Source organism: Oryzias latipes, chromosome 13 (genome assembly GCF_053564925.1).
Source record: "Oryzias latipes strain Hd-rR chromosome 13, Olatipes_Hd-rR_3.1".
Lineage (NCBI taxonomy): Eukaryota > Metazoa > Chordata > Actinopteri > Beloniformes > Adrianichthyidae > Oryzias > Oryzias latipes.
In genome coordinates this window covers 34,599,328-34,624,262 of record NC_136249.1, presented here as the reverse complement: position 1 = coordinate 34,624,262, position 24,935 = coordinate 34,599,328, and the positions used below count along the sequence as shown (strand labels likewise).

General features: G+C 42.6%; 1 protein-coding gene across 6 annotated transcripts in view; it reads right to left on the bottom strand.

Moving 5' to 3' along the window:
- The window catches only part of si:cabz01090165.1 (leucine-rich repeat and fibronectin type III domain-containing protein 1-like protein), a 275,238-nt gene extending 262,960 nt beyond the window's left edge, over window positions 1–12,278 (bottom strand). For 2 of the 6 annotated variants that reach the window (XM_004075203.5, XM_078929781.1), the window contains exons 1-2: window positions 12,048–12,278; window positions 11,057–11,201 (exon numbers count right to left, since the gene is read on the bottom strand). The gene's annotated coding sequence lies outside the window, so the exon portion shown is untranslated. Of the gene's footprint in view, window positions 1–2,486; window positions 3,964–11,056; window positions 11,202–12,047 lie in introns of those variants that run through there. The other 4 variants (XM_023961321.2, XM_078929780.1, XM_078929779.1 and 1 more) reach the window with 3 other exon arrangements.
- Between the last annotated feature and the right edge of the window lie 12,657 nt (window positions 12,279–24,935).

Sequence of the window (24,935 nt, the reverse complement as noted above, 5' to 3'; positions counted from 1 at the left end):
TGCCTGGGTGGCGGATGTGATCACCTGGGGGGGGGCGGTTGTTCTCTGCCTGCTGCCGAGTGGACAGCAAGTTTGGTGTTGGGGGGGGGGGGGGTTCTGCCTGCCGCTGCTGCTGCGGCGGCGGGGGTATTGGTGTGGGGGAGGCTGGGCACTCCCCCTCCTCCTTTTCACATTCCATCATCCATTTTAGAAGAACATAAACACTCACCTGAGCACAGGTGTTAGCTCACCTTTGCACTAATAGTTTGCATGATAGAATGAATGAAATATTTCACACTAGTTGGTTTGAAGGCATAAGTATGCGCGTGTGAACACTATCTGTTTTGTGTACATGTTGACATGTGGACATTTTTTGAGCCAACAGGTGTGTTTCTAACATTTAAGTGTGTTTGTGGACAGGCCCCGCCCTTATAGACTGTATTACATCTGAACCTCACTTTAATGAGTATAAACATCCAGAAACTCGTTGCTTTATGCTGCTTCATGGTTTTACCCCCCCCCTCCTTTCTATTATCACCCTCCTATCCCCCACCCCCTCAACATCCCTCTCTCTTTATCCCTCCTTTCCTTTTCCGTCCGGTCCAACACAAAAGATCTTCAAATATGATTCAAATGAATAAAGTCTGATCTCGATTCCAAAAGGGGTTTATTCAGACATACCTCTGGTTTGTCAGAAGATTAATAACCCCTGTTGTTAAAGTAAAATATGTCCAACACAAGAGGCCTTCAGCTCTCATCTGTTTGCCTAGCTGTTGGACAGGACAAGTTAAAAAAACAAAAAACACAAAAAAAAGAAGTGCAGAGCTATTTCAGTTTCCAAGAAGAACGTTTCCAAAAAACAGGCAGAACAAATTGTTGCAACCAGCTGTAAACGCTGGAATCAGACTCATTTTAGCTTGAAAGAAAGGAAGCAAGAAAGCCCCTCGGCTGTGAAAGTCCGAGCCGGCGAAACATCACTACTGTTGTGATTTAGAGTCGAGCAGCTCAACGACAAGGGAAGACACCTCCATGCCAATTTGTGCTGCAGCAGCTCAGAAACCATCTCCAGCGCTGTGATCTGTGGGTCAGACCTAATCTCCAATAAAGAGAAGCCAATGGCCTCAGCGAAAAAGGATGAGATCCAAATCAATTAAACCAGCAGTGCTGAACTTTACTGAAGGCCAGTTCTGTGCTGGAGCAACACATCATCTCAGAAAGTCTTCATCAGTTCAGTCGCTGACACACATCCACCAAAACCCTCTGCTAGATGTTTGTGCAGCTCTGGATTTCAAGCAGCCTAACGGCTTCTGAGGTGCTCCTCCACCAACAGCAGTCTTTGGTCTGCAGATAGTCTAGAGATTTTACCCAAAAGGTCTTGATGTCACAATGACGGGTTCAAACACGACAGGCCGGCTGCACAACAGATCAGCGCTGCTAATGACACGGAGCTGTCCATGGTGCTGAAATCTGCTTTCAGCTTCAGGCTGATCTACAAACAGAAGAAAACCTCAGTCAACCTCTGGAAACCAGGGAGCATGAGGGCAGGAGTTTACCACTGCATGACCCACAAATGCTCCTCCGCCTGCTGGTGGAGCGAGGCCCACTTGGAGATCTTCATGTGGAGCAGACGGAGCGTCAGTGTGGAGCTGCTCCTCCCTCCCTGCACTCCTCCCTATGCGCAGTTGCAGAAACCAAACCAGATCTGTTCTTCCCCAAAGCGAAAACTGGCTGCTGTTTGACATTTTAAGTGCAGCCGTTTGCAGGGTTGCTCTTTGTTTGCAGTTTCTAAATGTGAAATGTGTGTTTTCTTTCACATTTAATCAGCTGTGGCTTCACACTTCCATCTTTCAAATTAAAATCCCCCCCCCTTTCCTTCATATGGAGTTCTTCAGCATTTTACTCTCCTCCTCCCTCTACCTTCAGCAGTCCGCTTCCCACTTGTCCTCTTCAGGCCCCCCCCCCCCCCCCCCCCCCCCGTTCTCATCTTCCAGCCTCCTGCATAATGGATGTGGCTGTAACGCCAGTCAGCGTGATGAGGCAGCTTCAGAAACGGAGAGGGAGGCAGATGGAGAGAAAAGATCCCCTGCGCGCACGCATGTGGATGCATGATGTAGATGTGTGCGCGCGTCTCCACACATTCCGAAACAAGCACTTGGTTAATGGCGCGCGCGGGGCATCGCAACGCACAGGGGTCCAGGACGCCCCCGAAACAAATAAACTCGCTTGTCGATTCAGTTTCTTGTAAATGGGTGGTGGTGGTGGTGGTGGGGGGGGGGGGGTGCGATCAGCTGCAGTCCACTGAGGGAGCCGGCGGGACGCAGGGAGGAGCAGTTACACACAGCGAGGTTACGGCACACAGTAATCAGATTACAGCGATGATTCATTTCCTGAGAACTAAGAATAACACCCCCCCCCCCCAATCCCCTCCCGCGGTGAGCCTGACGTCCCCGTGGCAGAACGGCCATTCTCCGCCATCTCACGCGCGCCCTGCCATCCGTCCTCCTTACCTTCATGGATCTCCGCTCCTCTCCTCCTCCTCCCAAACACTCCGCGTGGCGTTATCCTCAAAGCCTGAAAAAACGGCGCATCCCAAAAACTCCCGGTTCCCGCGTCTGCGTCCTCCCGTTCCCCATCCAGAGCAGATCCGAGCGTGCAGGCTGGACTGTGCGTGTGCGCGCGCAAACAAGCGAAAAATGTATATATGGACGTCCGACCAGAAAAAGCACCGACCTGGGGGGCGGTGGTGGGGGGTTGACGGAGAAAACTCCCTTCAGAGTCCCCCGGCACGCCAAATGCACTGCGGGGCGAAAGTGAGCGGGTTTGCGCCAGCTCGCGCCATGCGCGTCAAAACCGCGTTGAACCCGCCACAGAAAACTCCAAATCCCAAAGGGGGGGACAGAAAGTGATGCTGGGAGCTGATTCCTAAAATCCAGAATCCGAGTCCCTCTGTTGCTCCGGCGCGCGCCTGCAAGCGCGAGGAGGATCCAGCGACGGGATCAGAAAGCCGTATGGGAGCAGAAGGGACGTTTTCTCATCCAGGATTCCGTTAAGAGGCTCCCCGTCGGAGCGCAGCTTCTCCTCCGGTTCCGGCCTGTGGGAGAAAGGAGACTTCAGAACATCCCGGGAGCGCGCCCTGCTCCGCCGCCGCGCGCAGAGCTGCAAACTGCCTGTTTGCGTGGAGAAACAGATTCCTGCTCCGCGCGGGCGGAGTCCCGCTCGTCATCCGGTGTCAGTTCCACATTCCGCTGCTCTGCAGCCGAGGCCGGTCTTCTGATGCCCCGGGAGCGGATGTCTCCTTCTGCTCGCAGGTCCGCAGAGGTGCAGCACGTCCAAACTCCCGCGCGCCGGCAGGGACGCGGGAAGGAAGGTGTCACCTTGTCAGTCTGATTCCACCTCAGCCGGTTAAATCCTCCGCTCCATCCCTCTCTGCCCGCTTCTTTCTCACTGCAGCGGCTGCGGGTTTGGTCAAATGAAGGCGAGCTTCAAGTTTGAAATCTAGGCTCAATCCTGCGCGCGCTCCACACCGGCTGCACGAGGAGGACTGACGGCGGAGGGAGGGGGCAGCGCGTGAGCGGTGAATTTAAATAAAGACACACCCAGACTCTCCATCTCCTCTTCCCATCCGCGCGCTGCATCAGGACCAGCGTGCAGACAGAACGGCTCAGGTGTGAGAAGCGGCGGACAGGTGGAGGAATCTGACCTTCAGTCCCAACATCCAGATGTTTCAAACTCACAGGAAGCACAAACTCATCGGGTTCAGCAGGAGGTGGAGGAATCATTATGTGGGGACCAGCAAAAGTCAAATAAAGCTTCCCTAAGGTTTTAAAAGACTACATCCACTGCAGAGCCATATTGATCAAACATCACACGTTCGAGATGATCTTCACTGAATCTCAACATTTTTGCATAATCCTGAAAGAACGAAAAGATCCAAATCACCAAAACCAGCGAAGTGGACAAAAGAATCCAGTGAAATTCTGAAAAGCATTTGAAAATAAAGTCACACTAAAAAGTCTTCAAGCGTTCACGGATTTATTTCACTACATTTATCACATTTACCTTTAATAATAATCATTATTTTTGAATAATTAAGTTCTCAAAATTGACTAACAAAAACGATTTCACTGAACTACGGAAACATTTTAATTTCCTAAAAGTCCGTTTTTATAGATGAATTCAAACTGAAATTTCAGACACGCCCACCGTGACGGACCTGGACTGTTCTGGGTTTGTTCAGCTTGGGCTCACAAAGAACCGCTTTGATGGACTTTGTTGGACATCTCGCTGGAATAAAAGGTACTGTATAGTTTTGTTTTTGTTACTTTGACTATATAACCTTTTTATTGTAAGCCGCATGGAAAAAGCATATTTATTGAGTTTGCATTTAGTTTATGTTTTAAATACTAACTCTGTGAGTTAGCTTTATCATAACATCAACACTGCGCTTAATCACAGAAACTGTTTTTATATTTTAGTCTTTTTCAGGTTTAGCATTGTGGTAAAAGAGCATCTGTTCCAAAAAAAAAAAAAAAAAATAGCACGTTTTAACCGAGATTGTAATTGTTTCAAGGCTAACCCAGACACAGGACAGTGAAAGTTGAAGAAATTAAAAGCAAAACTTAAATGTTCCGTTTAACAATTGTTGAGTTTTTTATTTCCCAAAAATATATTATGAATAAACATTAAATGATTCATTTGATGTGATTACCAGTCTTCAAGTCAGACAATTCAAAGTGGAGATGAGCTGTCCAGTAGAATCTCCCTCACTTCTTCATGATTGACAGTGTGGTAAAAAGTATGAAAACATGTTCATCAAATGCAGTTTGGCTTCCTCGTGGGGGGGGGAGATGGTGACAGAAAGTTTTAGTCCTCCTCATGGGCCAGTTTCCTTTTAAAATAAGACGTAGAGAAACCTTTCAGCAGGTGCATAGATACGGTCCTGGTAATCCACTGTGTTGTGCTCAGATTCTGATCAAAACTGATAACATTCTAGTCTTTTTTTTTTAAAGGTAATTGTTCAGGTCTCTCAGAAACTGCCGTGCATGAGGCGTAGGAGGCGGCATGAAGATTTTCCTCTGCCGTGCGGCAGATGCAGCAGGAATCCTCAGGAGTTCCTGTTCCTACAGACATTACGGTTTTTGAAGAGCCGGCTGTTTGCTGGTTTGGATCCACCGCGATTTCCCTAAAACTGTGAAGTTTTTAAAAGGCTAAAGTTCTCCCTATTCTCCCTGTTTTTTTGTGGTCTTCTTTGAAATGTTGACTGAATGATGTTATGACTAAATGGTTGTTGAAACGTCTATTTTGAGTTCTTTTAATAACTTTGCAATCTGAATAACTCTTTTCAAAATCAAAAGAATTTAAAAAAAAACAAAGATGTCGTTAAGTCCTAACAAATAATTTCACTTTTTCAAAACTTACATTTTAAGACCTCATTAAAATGAAAACATTTGGGTTCGTCAAAGAATTATAAACGTGCTACATATTTTATTTTTTTATTATTTTTTTATCAAGTACTACCAACTCAAATTTAACAAAGTTTTTAAAACTAGTTTTTTCTTAATAGTTGTGTTGACTTAACTATAATTTTTTTTTACATTCCACTTTTTTCAATAAACTATAAAATAACTTGTTTTGAAAACGTTGCCTTAACTTTTTTAAGGTAATATCACAGGAATACTTTTTACAGTGCATCCATTCTGCAGGCTGGCTCGTTTTCGGTGCGTTCAGGGACTCTTGTCGGTGTTGGTGAGGAGCAGCGGGGAGGAAGGAAACCTCCCACCTGCTCCCCTTCAGTCCAGTGATGCCAGCCAGACGGTTAGGAGGCAGCAAACCGTTTTTGATGTCGTATTAATCATTATAAAGGTATTTTTACCAACCAAATGATCAAATACCAACGTTGGTTTAAGGATGGGTAAAGAATGATCCATCATCAATTTAATAACAAGGTCATCAATTCTTCAAGTTCATGAATCAATTTTGCTTAGAAATTTGAAGGATAAAAAAATGGAGTTAAATCTGTCATTTTTGTTGAATTCTTTGGATTTATCTTTTGGAAATGGGTTCTCATTCTAATGCATGCATTGCTGTTCATTTGGAAGCTTTTCAGGATATTATTTTTCATGAAATGTGTGTTTTCATTTCCCTTTTCAGGTTCTTCTGGCCCGTTACAAACACTTAAACAGCCGGTTCTTGTTCTCTAAAAATGCAGTTAGGACCTCCTTCAGAAGGAGTCCACCCATGAGGACAGGGATGGAGGTCAGAGTTCAGTCTTGGACCTTGGGTCAGTTCAGTCAACAGCGTTCCTGTTCATTCCAGGATCCTAAAGCAGAATCCTGACTGAGTTTGAAATGAAGTGACCGATCACCGTCCGAGCATTTGTCCTCATGCTCTTGAATAAATAAAGGTTTGGAATAAATAAAGGGACCATGTTCCTTCCTCCAGGAGGAACCAGCATCCGTCTGTATGCATTTTGCGTCAGACAACTGGGACGAGGTAAAGACGGAGGAGAGGTGCACTCAAAAAACGTTCACTTTGAATGAACATAAAAAAATTATGGAAAGGATTTCCACATGATTAGATTGCGTTACTTTAACAAAAATGAATCATGTTGGTCCTACTTAATGTATTTAGGTTGGCTCAACTTAATGTATTTAGGTTCAAACTAATAAATTTAAGTTGATTCAATTTAAATAGAGCAGTTGCACCCAACTTTAAATTGATATTGTTGCTCACTCTAAAAAGAAAAAAGTTGATCCAATTTAATTGAATCACTTCAATTGGTCACACATAAGAAAATTAAGTTTATTTAACTTAAATTTCTATTTTTTTCTTTAATTTTATTTACACATCTGTAATTGATATGTTGTTCCAATGTTACAACCAATGGGTCTTTTAATTTTCACATCAATGACATGAATTACCCAGCAAAGTCCCACATCACAAGACAGGAGCTCAATTACCACGAACTCTGTGTTAAGTATTGGAACATTAACATTTTACCACACAAGGGGGTTGGTCATCATCCTCTACCAAACTTTAACTCATGGTGCAAAAAAAAAATAAACATAACAGTTTAAATCACTAGTTAAAACAGAGTAAAACAGCTAGACAATAAAACCCAGGGACAAAAACTCACACTTAAACCCCAATCTGCCCAGATAGACAAAGAAAATGGTATCCCACAATTCCTTGCGATTACTAATGCATCCAATTTAATGGTATCACGTTGGATCAACATGATTGAAATAAGTAACTTTTAAATGGATTATTTTTATGTACAATCGACATGATTCATTCACGTAAGATTTACAAACATAACATTTTCTGGTTGAAATGACAAGTTACTTTTTCGTTAACTTAATTGGCTGGTAATTTCCTTTTTTTGAGTGTGGTGGTGCAGGCAGGTCTGGGTGGTGGGGGAGTCTGCTGTGAATCCGAATTAGCAGCACCGGGGGAGCGCCACACGTGTGCTGAATGCTGAAGCCCCCTCTGCTGTGTAAGTGGAAACGTGCTCTGCATGTCTTTGGAAAATGCCAATTCTCTTAGCCTGGGGGGGGTGGGGTTGTGAGGGGGCTGAACAGCAGCAAACGAAGCGTCATGATGGCGGGAAAGTGACTGGATGTCTATCTGACAAATGGTTAAACTTACGAATGAAGCTCAGACTTTGAATTAACTGAAGGCCAACCCCACAGTTTGATCAGGTTCAATCCAGCAGGTCCCACGTGGGGCGACGGCCACGCGGCGTGGCGGCCGAGCCCCGGTGAACGCACAGGAAGAGCTGCTGAGCTGCGAAACCTCCATAATCTCTGCGTTTACTTTCACACACTTTCAGATCGCTGCTCTGATCCCGGCAGGGAAAGATGGGTGAAAGGTCGAGAGTTCAGTTGATTCTCAAGGAAAAGAGCGGCGTAATCAGAGGGCAGAGAAGAAGAAAAAAAAAAGAGGAAGGTATAGATATGCTGAAGGTGCAGAATGTCAGCAAACATGATTGATTTGCTCCCAGAACTTCATCAATAACGCTGGATATGAAAACCAAATTCTAATGAGCCAAAGTGGTTCAGAAATGAACAGGTTAGCAATAATTTCTAATTGTTTGCAAACTTAGCAGCTTTAAGACATTAAGAACAAAGAAAGAGCATGAGAAGGTAAGGAAACATTAAAGACGATTTTTAACGACTTTTATTTAGATCAAGTTTTAAAACTAATGATGTTGACTTGAGAAGAATTCTGGGAACAACGGAAAGGTTCGCTTGAAAAAGCTCTAAAGAATCCAGACTGAGGAACAAACCGTTGAACTTCACCGGATGGAGGAGACCAAAGCAGAGTCAGGGACGTTTTCTTAACTGTTGGAGGAAATTCAGCTGAAACATCTCGAAGGTCGAGCTCAGATGTGGAAGCAGCGGCTCAGCAGCCATGATCCGCCCATCGGAACATTCCGGATGAAATGTGACGTCATGTCAAGGAAACGTTGTGAACACGGACAGCTGAACGGTTGAAAGGAAGAAGAGTTTTGTTGTTTTCTCCAAATTCACAATCTTCCATCTGCAAAATCATCTCCCTAATTAAAGCATTTTCCTCAGTTTCAGAATTCTCCATAAACGAGTCCAAAAGCACATTTCTGCCAATTAACTGCAACTATTTAAATCCATCCTCCATGAAATCACAAACAGGCAACAAAGTACTTAGGTATAAATATTTCCTCTAGGCTTTCTGATCTATTCAAGCTAAACCAAACCCGACTCCTTAAAACAACCGAGGCTGATCTCACTAGATGGAAAACTCTACCCATCTCCCTAAAAGGGAGAGTTGCAGCCATAAAAATGACGATTCTCCCAAAAATTAACTACCTGTTTTCAATGATTCCTTCCAAACCTCCAACTACTTGGTTCAAATCATTAGACTCATTCATTTCCCAATTCCTTTGGGAATGTAAACCACCACGGATCAGTTTGGAAACCAGAGGAAGACTCAGCCTTCCAGACTTCCAGGACTAATACTCCTCACTGCATCCACATTGAGGGGTTGAGGGGTTTCATGGGGTTTTTTTTCTCACTTATTTCTTGGGGCTTAGGTTATTTGTTTACTTATCTGTTTATTCAAACCATACAAGTATACACCATTCACCATTTAACCAGTGGTCACATTCAGAGGCAGAAATGGACTCAAAGAAGGATCAATTAGAGCCATAAGGGTATTGGCTGCCTAAAGGAGAAAGGTTCTGAGTTGACGATCAGTTCAGATCAAACAGTTTTTTAACATTTACGTTTTCTAGCCAAGCTTTTGACAGAGTATGAGGCTAAATGATGCCTGAACCATGAAAGCAGCTGTATGAACCTGCATGGAAGCACCCAGGTGTGTTTAAGGGGCCGTGGAGAAGAGCAGCCTGTAAGTGCAGCAGGGAGACGGTTTGCAGTGTGGAGAGAAGTTTCTCTGGATCATGGTTGTCATGCTGAGAGGCTGGCAGGTTGTTAAGCTCAAAGAATGTCGTCTCCCCCTGGATTCATGGCCTTTGCGGACCGACATCCGTCTGCTGCTTCTGGATTTGTTCTGCAGGAAACGAGCTAATGAAGGAGACATTCCTCAAAGCCAGACATAAACACATTCCAGGGATTTTGATGATTGTCAGGGACTAAACATAACAGGTTTTCACCCAAAAACATCACTTCTCCTTTGAACATACACAAGACCCGATGATCTCATTTGATGGAAATGATTAAGTTCGGCAAAAAACGCGTCCAAATCTCACGTATCCAATCCTTACTTACTCCACTTCAAATTCCTCCATTCGGCTGTGGTTGGAACATTAGATGTGTTTTGTCTGTGGTGTGACTCCCTGACTGATCTTTTCTCCAATGACAAAGTTTCAAAGTGGGTTTTAGTAAAGACGAGTCCCGTGGACTCTGATTGATGGTTTTCAAAACACTTTAATAACTTTAGCCGGCTTATGATGATGGATTTTCTGAAGAGAACCATCGGCAGTCACAGCCACTCCTTATTTGGATTCCCAAACAATGGACACAAAGGAAAAGTGAGGAAGCAGGAAGACTGCTGAACTCTGGAAGATAATTGTAGCCCCCCCATGGACAAACTTGAGAGCAGTGGTCTCTTTATAAATTCTCTTTTTGTGCTAAATCTGTGCAATGATCATAGGGAACTGTGGAATACACCATTGCATTAGGTTCAGGTTACATGTTTTGTATCACATTGATACGTTTTTCATTTCCCGTCACAAATTTCCTTTTTATCTCTGTGGTGAAATGACAATAAAAGATCTTTGAAACCACTCAAAACGCCACATCAAGACTTTTTCAACGTTTTTCATGACTCGCTCTTCTTTGGAGTCGATCTCCCAGCTTCCCTTTTGATTTTTACTAGACATAATTGCAACACTTTCCTCTAGTCATTCAGAGTGTAGTGAAGCACACCAGGGTTCACTTGCATATGAGCCAGGACCACCAGAGTTCATTTGTTTGCTCGGCACCAGAAAGATCAGAGCTTCGGCACCGACTGGACTCGCACACTATAGGAACCAGCGAACAGATAACTGATCAACTGTAACAGACCCACCCTGATAGGTGGAAAGAGAACAGAGCGCAGGTGGAACAGAAGCTGACTGGATGGCATAAAATCACCAGCCTCAATGATTCTTCGTTCATTTACTTGTTTCATGTTTACCTTTCAACCACATCAACACAATGAGCTGCTGCTCATCCTTCTCTGCAGAAGATGACTGCCTCACACATTCTGCACAGATCAATTAACGACTTGAATCATAACGACCCCAGCTCATTAATGATCAATTATGCATTTCATTTCACCGAGCAGCTAATATATAAAATCTGACAGATCATTAACTTGCGAACAGTTTGCCTTGTTGAATGTTTTATGAGCGATTTAAAGCTGTTAAACGGTGTCACACACTAATACAATTATTTGCCTTTTGTTGCGCTAGTTGGGATGCAGACCGCGTCCACAACTTGGAAAATGACTTCATAATTCAGGAATGGCTTCAACCATTTGGTCGGGTCTCAGTTGAGAACGCTCAGGTGCAAAGTGAGTCGGTCGGAACAGTGATTACCTGTGACCGCAGAGCCTTTCTGAACGGGCTGCGATGAAGACTGGCGCCTGACGCTGGAGCCTGGCAGTTGACTCATACAATGGAGCCGGTCCTTACGATGCTTTAGATCAGGACTTGGAAGAGGCCAAGATCCTGGACGGCTGCCCTGAGTGAAGACAGACCAGAGGTTTAATTATATTCATCCCCAATGAGCCTTTCTTGGGGCCTAAACAGTTAACAAAAATCACCCTTTTGTCTACAACCTCAACATTTCCAACCACATCCAAACGAAGGATCTTTAGTCCGTTGGCACGTTGAGATTCAGAAATAATCGTTATTCTAGTTTTCAGCCCCACTTTAAGCTCAAAAACAAACTGTTGGTGAAAAAACTTTCAAAGATAAAAATGGGAGACAAGCTGGTAAAACTTTTTACCAAACTCTAAAGAATGAAGACAAACCAGAGAGGAAACAAGGGTTTTGATCAGAACTCATCAATCATTAACTTGAGTTTGTCGTTGAACATTGTTTTGCAGTTTCTATAGTAAGAAAAGTAATTTTAAACTGCAAATACACATTCATCTTATTCAAACAGTTTCACAAAAAGATTTCTAAGAAAAAACAAAAGGTAGTGCTGTTAAAGAAATATTTTGATGTGCAAATCAAACCAGCTTCTGATATATGTGCAGAGTTGAAATATAAATATATTTGAGACAAAATAACAGATTGAAGCCAGAGTCCAGAGGTTCTGTTTTTTATAAAATAAAAACTGTCTCTGAATTTGGACCATAATTACTAAAATATCCATTAGCCTGTGAAAAATGATGAATATTCTTTAGAAAAAAAAGTCTTCAACTTTGAAAAATGTATGCCCTGAAGTTTAAACCCACTTGACTTAAATCAGTGCTCATGAAAAAGCTCCACTCAGCCACTAAATGAATTATGTAGAACATTAAGTGCTATCACTGAAACATCATTCATTTTAGATTTGTTCCTTTTTTTCTACTCATCTTACTTCTGGGTCCTCCTTTCTCTGCTCCAACCGTCCTCCTCTTTGATCGGGTCATCAGAAGTCAAGATGGAAAATCCCATCAAGAAAGTGACTGAAAACATTTACTCCGTAAAAAAAGAACTGGACGAAGGAACGGAAAAATTAAAAAAACATGCTGAAAGCAAAACAAACAAACAAACAAACAAAACATGGTAGTTTTGGGTTTCAGATGAAGGAAGGATGAAAGGATCCATTAATCATCAACAGGTGTGGGAGAAAACAGCTACAGGAAGCAAACTGAAGCAGAGGTTTTTTCAAAATAAAACAGGAAATGGCCCACACTAAGGTTTGGGTTTGGGACTTTTGATTGGTCGTAGCAACCTTCACATCAAGCTTCCTCTGACGGGTGTTCATAACCTTTCTCACGACAGAAAAAGGTCATGAAATGAGGCCAAAAACACTTTTCCACCTGATCCCTAACTATGACTTTGTTTTCCCTCATGTCATGGGGGGTCCCTGCTGGTCGGGGGGATCCTGTGAGATCCCGGCAGAGGCTCCAGACATACATTTGAAACTTGAAAATAGGTTTGTGTAAGTATAGCATATAGACCATGTACGTGTAGGAAGTTGAATACTTTTTCAGACTTAATTGAAACATTTTAAGTTTACTGTATACTGTCTCACTTTTAGCAGATACTAAGTATATTTTTAGTACACTTGAATAGAACAATAGTTGCTTCGGGGGTTTATTTTCTATAAATACACGTTCATACTGAACCCCCTGTGATTGATAGCCACCATTATTTTTCTTTTATTGGATCTTTTCATCTTGGTTTGCTGTCATGTTCAGGCTTTGGTCCTGTTTTGGCTTCGGTCGGGTCCCTGTGTTTGAATTTTTTAATAAACTGGATACATTTTCTCCAAGTAAATGGCTTCATTAAAACACGTAATGCCTCTCTGGGGAGGAGTCTTTGGTGGTCATGACCTCATTTAACAGAAAGCCATCTAAACAATTAAGCCTTATTGTTTGTTTTGTCTTCCTATAATTTGTACTGATTATATTAAAGCCATCCAGGCTGTTTGCATTTCAATCTGTCTGCTGCTCTGACAGGGAAGCAGCCCAGAAGAGCAGATCCAGGCCTATCCTCAGTAAGAGCAATTAAAGGGACTAAAATATCTCATCCCTTAGGGGTTGTATGGCTGTCAACTTGACTGTTCACAGAAAACAGACAATGCTATTAAGTGTTGCAGGCAAGTAACAGTGTGCTTCTGGTTCTGGAGTGACTCGCCTTTGGGCGTAGAACCACCTCTTTGGAGCCCAATTCGCTGGAAAGAGAATAAATCTTCCACCATGAATGGAAATGTCACTTATTTGGAACTTTGTTTACATCCAAAGACAAAACGGTGGATAACCGTCGTTAGCCTCTTTGGAAAGTTTCTCCGTGGAATCTGACGCTCACCTTTAGTCTCCTTTCCTTCTCATTGGTAAACGTTCTCCTCCTCCTCTTTTATCCACTAAACCAGCTGCAATATGAGCCAGGCTGCAGGGAAAAGAGTAAGACGCTTTTGTACTTCTTGTCTCTAAAGAGTCTGATGATAAGAGAAGCGTTACTGAGGATGATGGGTAATTATGTTGGTCTAAAGATATACTCTCATAATCTGGCCACTGCCGCCTCCTCATCTCTAACTCTTTCTGTCTGCTTCTGCCACTTTAGACCCAAAATTTCCATCATTATTATCTACAATGTCCTCTTTTTATTTGCCAGGAGTCTCCCCGTTTCTCTCAGGGCCAGCAGAACCTGATATGCGCCGGGACTGACAAAAAAAAAAAAAAAAAAACGCAATGTGTGAATTTAATTACCGGTACATTTTTAGAAGTGGAGAAAATGTCGATTTTGTATCAGGGGAAGTACTCGTGTCATGACTCGGCTGTAGGGGATGTTACACCTCTCAGCAGGTCACAGAGAGCTGAGCTGAAGCAACATTCACAGCGGAAATGGAGAAGAAGAAAAAGGCTTGTATGGCTTTGGAGTAACTTCTATATGTATGTGAACTTTGAAGAACGATGTGATGCAAACTTACTTTAGGTTGTGCAGGTTGTCTAGTCCATTCTGGAGAAACTTTAGAAAACGTTTTTGTCAAGGGCTCTTGTGCAACTAACATTTATGAATCCCTAGTTCTTAAATCCATTAATGTGTAACTTCAAGCTGACATTCTGAAGGAAACATTGTCACTAAGAGTTGCTGAAAATTAAATCACTCCGTCTTGCAAAGAAGCTTAAATATCTGTGCTTGTCGTCACCAGCGAGAGTGTAACATCTTTGCAGTGATGTAGACAGAAGCCTAAATTTACACGTCAGAATGTCGGTTCCATTGTCACGGAGTCGCCTCAACACACACCTGTGCTCCCCTTAGGTTAAAACCCCAAGTCACACACCTAGGTGTGGGAAATCTGTTCTCTACATTTGACCCCTCCCCTTCCTCGGGAACCATTTGGTGGATTAACCTCTCAGAAAGGCAATAGGTCGCATTTCTTTGGTATGACTCTGCCTGGATTTGAACTCACGACCTTCCAGTCACAGGGTGGACTCTCCACCATAAGGCCACTGAGCTAAGATCCAGCCTCTCCGCTTTACAGTCCCCCATGGACCCAGACCACGCAAAAACCTGCAGCACTTTCAATCTAGCAACCGTCAGCTGCAGCAGTGAGTTGCAGGTTCTGCTTCTCTTCACAGATCTTCATCTCTGCTCTCGCACACGGCTGACGCAAAAGTGCTGCAGGATTTTACACGGTGTTCTCTCCGACAGATGAGTCTGCATGAACTCTTTTGTCCGACACACAGAAGTGGAAGGTCAACTCGCAGCCTGCGAGGTGTTCAGCGGCCGTTCAGCAGGCAGGGAGGTAGATTTGAAGGTCAAACGTCTCCCCTCGGTTTCAGCTGTCAGAATGTTGTTCCAGAATCATTCGGTTTGTTCACTTTCAGCTTGGTGAACCTCACAATGCTTCTGCGTGACTGCAGAAATGCCACAGTGACGAAGGCTTTGGAATGGCCTTTCAGCCCTGGAGGGTAAACCCCTGAAGATTGTTTGGACATTGTTGGACACTGGAAAGTTTGTGTCATTCAATGCTTGTCTGGGAAAACTGAAATGGAAACAGGGAATAAACAGTTTTCCCCCTTTGGGCTCGACGGCTGCCAAATGATGATAGCTGCATAAAATGAAACAGTTTATCTAGGTGCATTTTCACCTTTAAAGCTTTATATCGTGTTTTGGTAACATAATAGATGGGCTAGTGACTTTTGCACAGTGTACACATATAGTAAAAAGATGAGATTAGAGTCCGTGTCCGCAGGTCTAAATGCTCATGTCTAGAAATCAGACAAAACCACTTCGTGGTGATAAAGAAGTAGGTAGTCGACATCAAACATCAAAGGCGTTGAGTTTGAGCATGAATATCAGGACCTCTCTGCTCAGCCACCGTGGAGGAACACTGAGTCCTGCAACAGATGGTCTGACTCCCACAGAGCCCTAATCTCAGTATGATTGAGTCAGACGAGGGAAACATGAAGACTGAGGCAAGAAGACTGCAGCCTTTCCAACCCCAACAGCCTGCGTGTGCCAAGAAGCACGGATACACGGATACCTGCACCAAAACAGGCACTTCCTCCTCTGCAGACTGAATTTAAAGTTATGTAAAAATAGATGTAGAAAAACAAAAAAACGTTTCAGGCATTACATAAGAAATAATCCTTGCTTAAAAAATTCACTTTTGTTCTTTGCCTCTAAAATATCTGCACCTTTTGTAAGTAAAAAAAAAAAAAAAGGTTTGCTGCTAAATGATTAATTAATTGGCAAATTCAAGTTAATCATCAGTGTCAAAGTATGAAGAGCAAACATCCTTTAGAGCTGTGGGGCCGTAGGCTTGACATTTCCCGGCCTGTTTTGCTGTGCGATGCTGTTTTGAAGGCTTTCCAGTTTACCATAATTATGCATTCTGCCGTGGATAATTGAACAAACTCAGCCTTCGGGGACTCTCAGTTTTTGGTGGGCAAAATCTCGTTTTAGAATTCTTTTTCTATTTTATGTGCATTTCAGTGCAAAGTGAAAGCAGCTAAACGTAAAGGTTCAGGTGAGCTTCAGCTTTCACACGCTTATTTATTTATAAGATCTGGAATCCAAACAGGAAGTCGTGTTCAGGCTTCACGGGCTCCTTTCCAAGCCGCTGCTCTTCATTTGCTTTGTACATTTTTATGATCTCCCCTAAATAAAAGGATTTTCCTGCATGCAAAATTCTCCCTCATACTGGAAGGGATTCCTATCCCCTAAGTGCCTCTTCTTTCATGAAGTCGTCCGGCTCTGTGGCATCTCAGAAAATGGAATATTTCTGCTGTGAATGCTTCCCACTCCCTGCCTTCTCACAGGAGCTCCACCGACTGACTCCAGCTGGAAAATCCAACATCATCCTGACCTCATTAGCGGATGCCTTCACGTGTGCAACAGTAACCAGGTGAAACTCTGTTTTCTTTGGGTGTAATTCATTTGAATTCAGCTTATTTGTAATGTCTGAGGTTTAATCGAGGCAGAAAGCATGGAACCAGGCTTTACAAGTTATGGCTGTAATAATCCCGTCCCTTCTAGATCTTTGTGAACAACTCAGGATCATTTCAGTGATGTCAGGTTGTTTTCCTTTGTAGACTAACATTTATTCAAATAACCAACAAGTGTTTTCCATTTTGGAGAAAAAAATCCTCCTTTTGAAGGATAAATGTTGATCGTTGACCCCAGAGCTTCAGCTCCGCCGTAACAGATTACACAATCAACAGAATTCCAGTGAATTCTGAGGCAGAGAAAAGCATATATATATATATATATATTGACACCATAAAAGCAGCTTTGCGTTGATATGCAACACTTTACATTATTGAAGGGATTCTGCAATCAGCTGAATTTGCAGAATCAGCCGATGATGTCAGCAGTTTAGAGGAGTGAAAGTGGCCGATCCAAACTTTTCTCCATGAAAGAATCAACGATTTAGGAGTTATGGTTTGTCAAAGAGCGTTTGTTATTTAAGTGTCGCCGGTGACACCTCAGGTGTTAAAGGGTTGAGGAAGGTTTACTGCCTTTGATGTCAATGTTTTAGGGAAAATGTGAGCGCTGTCAGTTTGCATCCATGTAGAGGAATTTTCTATCCAAGCTGAAGAAAACGTCACGGCAGCCTTTATATCAATCAATCCGGTATTTTAAACATAAACAGGAGGGAAGGAGCCATTTTTTTATTTACCGCTGCAGAAACATGCCAACGCTGTTATTGCATGAATGTGACACACAGACCTGACGACTGCTCCTTTGTATGAACGTCTCAGCTGATGTGTGTGTTGTTGTTGTCAGTGTGTGTTTGTGGTTCAGTGTGTGTTTGTGGTTCAGTGTGAGGGAAGCTGCTGCAGTTAAAACTCTGACGGTGGAAAAGCGAGTCCCTCCCCTGACTCCAGACCCACTTTTTACTCCAGTCACTGTGCTGCAGCTGCTGCTGCTGCTGCAGCACCATCTTCATGCCCTTGGCTGCAGTAAAACTGTGCATTTGCAGTAATGCAGCAGAGCCTGGACCTGGACATACAACTCTATAACTTCAATGGTTCCTTCCATACTGACCTGGATTGATAGATTATAGATTCTATCAGGGTCAGTTGTTCCTCCTGCAGACGTTGAGAGGATGGAGGATCTGGAAACAGGGACCTCATCATCTAAAAAATAAAGACTAATAAATTCAAATGTGACAGATTGGAATAATTTTTGTCATGTTAAAAAGCTTCAATCACCTCATTTTCTATCATTTATAAATCAGAAGATGTATTTTTCCACTGTTGAAGGATCAGACGTTCCTCCCTTTATGAACATTTTATTTTAGGTGCTTATTGACTTCCAGAGTCAGAACATCTGAAAGCTGCTAAGGATGTTTTTATTTCCCATTTCAAAAGAACGGTTCCTGTCCGATTTACCTGTTCAGTGTCCAACATGAACCTTGAACTCCTCTTCCTGGAGAATTTTTCATCTCTAAAATGCCAGACAACTCATTTTTACGTAGTGTTATCAGTTCTTAGCAGGAAGTCCAAAACAGTAAATTTTGAAAGTATAAACACTCATCAAAGGCAACAGCAAAAAATACATAATAATAAACTGCATCCACTGTTGCCTGTTATAAATACTCTCTATAGGGTCCACAATTGAAAGCAACAATTTTTAAGGATAGATAGATAGATAGATAGATAGATAGATAGATAGATAGATAGATAGATAGATAGATAGATAGATAGATAGATAGATAGATAGATAGATAGATAGATAGATAGATAGATAGATAGATAGATAGATAGATAGATAGATAGATAGATAGATAGATAGATAGATAGATAGATAGATAGATAGATAGATAGATAGATAGATAGATAGATAGATAGATAGATAGATAGATAGATAGATAGATAGATAGATAGATAGATAGATAGATAGGTAGACAGTCAGACACTTTTTGACACTTGTGCCTCTTCAAAAGCTAAATGTCTCATTTTCCATCCTGGGTCTTTTGTGTCCCTGAACAGACAGATTATTGACGGCAGATGAAGAGAATATTTCATCTTGGTTTCTTCCCTTCTCTCTGTCTTTTCCAGGGTAGTGAGAACTGCCTCCCAGGATCTGCTCTGAAAAGTGATCACTCTCCACAGCCTCATGTGACTCTGAAGCACTGAACACTCCAGCACAGTCCTCCATCTGCTCTAGCTCCATTTGCCTCCTACAGTTTTTCAGCCTTTGCAGCTCATTTATTCCGTCCATTGGAACCCAGCAGTGGTAACAGCTAAAAGAAAAGAGCAGACCGTTTCTACCATCCGTCTCTCTTTCTCTGATTCACAGACTGAAACAAGAAGGCACAATAGGATCTCACAATTGCAAGCGTTCCTGTTTTCTTCAAAGAGCTTCTGGTTAACAAGCAAATGTAGTTAAAACAGCTCAATTTAAACCACCGACTGTGTCGCCTCCTGTCTACTCGATCTTAGCGGAATTCTACTTATTCCAAGCAGGTTTGAACCAGGAAGAAGAGAAGAGTGACAAAAGAGTCAAACGAAAAGTGATGAAGTGAGTGAGGTGGTCTAATGCAGAGACTGTAGGCTGGATGGACAGGACCAGAAGTGAAGACATCACCATGATCTGAAGAGTTTGGACTTTCCACCAGACCTAAAAGCAGGAGACTAACTCTAGGACAGGGAAATATTTTGGTAAAGGAACTAAAACACACTAGGCAGTTGTTGGCTTGTGGGTTCCTTTCACACAGACAGTTTCTGTTTGTAAAAACCAAACAAACTGCATCCACTGCTGACACAGACAAAAGTCCCAGTGTGTAAAACATAGTAAAACCTTTAGGTCTTGGTTGACCTTATAAAAACTGCTTATGTCTTTGTCTTGCACAGTTTAAGGCAAATAAACAAACAGCCGGATTTTCCTTCTACTGTTTAAACTTTGTGCAGGATTTCCAAAAACTTTTCTTTTAAGAGTCTGATGGTGTGCAGTAGTTTTAGAAGTTGTATTAGGTCTGTTTTCAAGTTACAATAAAAAGTCATGGCTGCAGAATAAAGAATATCTGGCATCATCAAAAGCAAAACAAAGCAGCTTCTGCACGTCAGGGGATTTGAGGCCTTTGAGCAACATGCTGGAAAAAAGTCAAGTATGTGAGGAAGAGTCTTTGCACCTTCAGCTTGATTTGATTGAGCATTTATGGAGCAGAAAACCAAATTGTTCTGGTGGATTCTCAGGAAGGTGTTTTTGTTTATTTTAAGCTTAACATTTTCTTTTTAAGACATTTTAGATGGATGTTACTCTTTGTTCATTTCATCACTTTGCCCTGTGCATTACATGCAAAGAGCTTTAAACTCTAAACATTTTCTTGTCTCAAATAAACTCCCACTTTCAAAGTACAGTTTTTGTTGTGACAGATCCATAGAAATGTGCAGGAATTAACAAGGTAGCGTTGCAAACAAGCTCCTCACCGTCAACAACACAAATGGTCTCATTTAGTACATCCCTCTCCTTTGTAAATCCGTGCGTTTATGTTGGATGTCATTCCTCTCCTCTTTCATCTTCATTGGGAATAAAAGACTGAACTTCAAACCACAGATGAGTCCATTCTTCTGTGAGAACCACTGCAGTTTTCAAAGAGGAGACATTCAGACTCTTAGAATAGGCAGTGAACAAGCAGGGCTTCCTCAGAGTTAGGAACCCAACTGGAGTCTCCTCATGTGGGAGTCAGACAAGTATGGAGGCTCTGTGTGAATCCCAGACTCCAACCACCGAGCCAGACCTTCAGCCAGACGGCAGCAGATGGAGATCTGTGACAGCAGAGAAGCAACCCTCACCAGAGGAAGCCGGACTTCCTGTTGCTTTCCTGAAAACTGGGTGAAAAATTAGAATCATATTTTAAATTTACAATTAAAATTAAAATATAATCGATACACTGGGGGATGAGACTTTTAACATTATTAATTAGGATACATTTCATGTAAACCTCTCCTCGCTTTTTTTTCATGTATTCACGTATGACCAGTTTTCAGACGTGTAATACGCGAAAACTGTACGTAGCGGCTGTAGGACACGCCCTCCAGGTTGAGGTTTGTCTCCGTGGTTTCTTGGAAAGTCCATGAACCCTCGAACCCCTAAAGTTTACAGTTACAAGAAAAACAGCAAAGAAAAGCAATTCTGCTGCAGTTTGAAACAGTACTGATGGGGCAACAGCAACCCAAGACCAACCTCAGGTGTGAGGAACCCAAACGGATCCGTTCTCATCAGAGAAATCCGTCCGACAGGCTGAACTTCACCCAGCAAACGTGTCTGGGATTTCAGTGATGAACTGTCCACGGCGGCTGCAGCAGAGACGCAATCAGCCTGCAGCGTGTTGCCATTTGCAGCGGCACATCACCTACAGGCTCTCACCACAGGAAATTAATGCAACCAACACTATCTCCATTTTTCAGCAAACAACGACACAGAAATTCATCAGTGCTCAGCAGTCTCTGTTCAGCAGAAGTTATAAATATGAATGGAAGCCGATAAAGTGAGCGTGGCTTTATTGCTGTACTGTACGGCTGCAGTGGAAGGTGCAACAGCCATTACTCACTCGTGCGCATAAAATCCTCTGCTGTAGCTCGCGCAGCACACGGTTTCATGTGTTTGTGCACCGACTGATCAATCAGGCATAATCAGCAGAACACACTCTACACAGAAACTGAATTAAGCCTCAGAGCTCATAACTCACTGAGCCCAATGTACAGTACAAGACGGAAGCGGTGAAGGAAATTAAATCCCGATGTTTATGTTGCTGAGCAGCGACTCTGAGGCAACAAGAGGCGGGCGGGGCGGTTGCTGGTTCCAACTAGAATAATAGCCATGAAGGAAATGTGGGAAAAATGGAAACGTCCCAACAATCCAGGGACGGAAATTGAGCAGTTTCTGTAATTCCTGGCTTTGAGAGACAAACGATTTCTGACAAAAGAAAATCATGCACAATACGTACGATTTACCAAGCAATTAACTACAAAAAACTATGCATAGACTGTGTAAATCTCAACCAACCAAAAACATTGAACAGTGCCAAACCGAATTCACGTAGAGACCCGTCAGCCAAAACCTTTGATGGACATCTGCTCACATCAACACATGATGAACGCAAAGAACACTTTTCAATGACGTATGTCACACATGTATTACTAAAGACGGAACTTTCATATGTGGAAAATGGCTGTGTGACACAGCCTTAAACAACTAAAGGGGAGGAGCTTCCGACAAACGTCTTCATTCTTATGCTTTTTAACATCAAATCATCTGATTTTGATTTTTGTGATCTCCCTATTGAAGAAGCTGAAAAGCTTTTCCCTCTAAAGCCTCAGGTACTATCAGGCATTTGATAGAAATAATTTTTGTTTGTCGAATCTTCTTAAATCCGCTTCTTTGACATCACTTGCTGCGTTTCTATGTTTCAGAAAGGTCTTTTTGTGGTTGCTGTCACTGTTTTGGGGGAACAGCCTGAATAAAAAGACTGCACTTCCTCCAAATCTGAGATAAAAACTGATATGAAAGGAGGTTTCTCTTTTCATGCTTCCTGGAAAATCAGGACAAACAGAAGTTGATCTAAATTCTGCTCTGCTGTGTCCCAGACAAAGAGAAGGACAACAAGTGTGAGGCCCAGAATGAAAGAGGGAATGTTTATCTCAGTCTGTTTCTGGAAAAGCAGAGGACAACAGACAGAGAGGAGGAGTGTTGATATCAAAGACGTCCAGGTTGTCCCTGTTAACCCTGGGGGGGGGGAGGGGGGGGGGGGGTTGAAAGGCTAAGGACAAAGACAACAAAGGCAGAGGCAGGCTTTGTGTGGTTTATCACGAGCTGACACCCAATGAAAACACAAGAACTGCAGCTATAAATATCCTTAAACTTCATCACAAGTTGTCAGATGGTTTGTACCAAATAAAAGAATAGGCCCAGACGTCAGATCCCGTCATGTTGTTTCACATTGCTTCATCAGACAGGCTCGACAAGCCCTCCTTTGGTCCTAGTCCCAACTGCCCGCTACTCTTTGCACCTGCAGTCAAGTCCTCACGGGCGTCTTAATGTCTGCATACCAGAGAATGTTCAGCTGCATGAACCTTCACATGATCCCATGTTAGTATACAGCAAGGAGGAGTAAAAACCGGCACCGTTTCGACCATTAGCTTAATGCTGAAACAGAAGCTGCTGACAGATAACCTGACTAAACATGAACCTATTTGGTGTTTTGAGATGTCTTTATGCCAACAAGCATCTTTCTTAAAAATGTTTAACAAGATATAAAGTCATATAGCAGTTATTTTGGTTATTTTTGATCAGTCTTGGCTATTTTTGGTTAGTGTCAGTTATTTTTGTTCACTGTTGGTTATTTTTTGGTTAGTGTTGGTTGTTTCTGTTCGGTGTAATTTCTTTTTTCAATTAGAGCTTACCAATATTGGTCTTCATTTTTGTCTCCAGGTTGAATGAAAACACTTCATGCTCAGCCGCATGAAGTTGCAAATAGAAGTAATTCTCCATAAATGTATTTCAGATAACATTCATTTAATTGTTTTTTTCTCATTGATTCTAAATCTCCTCAAACATTTTGATCAGAGACTATTTTTTTCCCGTTGTTTTTTTTTAAATCAAATCTGATGAAGACTTCCCGTCAGTTGGTCCATTTGTGTGCTTCTGACCCCACGTTTGTCTGAACCAAACCTTTCTGAGACACCAATGGAACGTGTTGCTATGGTTTCCATTAGCAGAGGCAACACACGCATGCGGTAGCTCCGATACCATCCCCTCCTGGAGCAGCAGGACAGATGGTGGAGATGGTAATTATGGAATCAACTTACCATCAAGCAGGGCGTCTCTGTTTTTTGACAAGTGCAGTCTGTTTTTTTAAGAGGAAAGTTACTCCAGTTAGCAGACGGAGGTGGATGAGTGTCTCCACCTGACTGTGAGAAGAAGAAAAAAGAGGCTTTCCACGCTGCCACAAAGCTCTGGCAGCATTAAAACAAACCGTCCAATAGAAGAAACATTTGAACGGGGGACGGCATGGTGATGTAGTGGATACCACTCTCACTGGTTCAAATCCCAGCTGGGTTCTTTCTGTGTGGAGTTGGCATGTTCTTCTGGTGCATGTGTGGGTTTTCTCTGGCTTCCTGGAGAAACAGATACTAAAGTCACACAATGATCTGCAGTTCGGTTACTAAAAAAAACAAAGACGTGATGCTTTTTCTTTAAAGAAACCTGTTTGTGTTTGAGCGACCCCCTCCTGGCGACCCTCTTCTACCTTTCTAATGTTCACTCAGTGCTGGGATGATGATTCACGGCCGCTATTGTGGCAGTTTCCTGCAGCTCAACTGTTGGTGTTCCGCAGCCTTCAGCTTACAGGAAAATAGAATTGTGTCCCTGTCAGTTGTGTCACATCCTGTAACATCTCACATCCTCTGCAGACCACTCCCTCTGTGTGTTATTGAGCTGCTGGATCCAATGATCCCTGCCGGGACACCCCGCCAAAGCTGCGCTTTGTTAATTGTGTCACTTAATCAAACAGTTTGTTTCCTCACTGAGAGGCAGATGGTGTGGATGCCACCTCTGTTCAGCCCACATGACATGAGTGAAGCAGCAGGTTTGCAGCCAGACTCTTCTCCTTCAGAAGAAGAACCTCTGCTGCTCACGTTGAGGCGTTGTTAGAGAATTCTGGGTTTTAGTCAAATACAAGGAACGTTTCTGATGGTTCACTGACTCAGGGGTGAGAGCTTATTGATGCCCCGTTGGTTTAAAATGTGAGAACAATTTTTTTTTTTAGAAGTTACATAGTTATTATTCTTTGTACATGGGGGTCATGGGTCATATGTTTTAACGGAGGGAAGTGGAAGGTGTAAAGGGTGGGTTGGGTTTTTACTGTAATATTGTGTGTTTTTTTGTTTTTTATGTTAAAGCACTTTGATGCATGAGAAGTGCTATTTTATAAATAAAGTTTGATAAAGTTTGAATTATGTCCTTTATGTTCTCTTCAGTTTATTGTGATGCTTTGAAGGAATTTAACAGATTTAGACATTTTTATTAATTTGGTCATTGCTACATCCCAGGGGCTAGTAAAAGGATGAACCATTAAGCCAAGAATTTACACAGAAAAAAACAAAAAATATGGACCAAACCCTGTATGGATAACATATCTTATCACAACTATGCAGATGATACTCAGATCTATGTGTCACTTACAGCAGGTAAATATGGGCCGGTGGATTCACTCAGTTATTGCATCCAACAGATCAGTGCTTGGATGCAGAACAACCTTCTCCAGCTAAACTCAGACATGACTGAAGTCATCGTCCACAGAAAC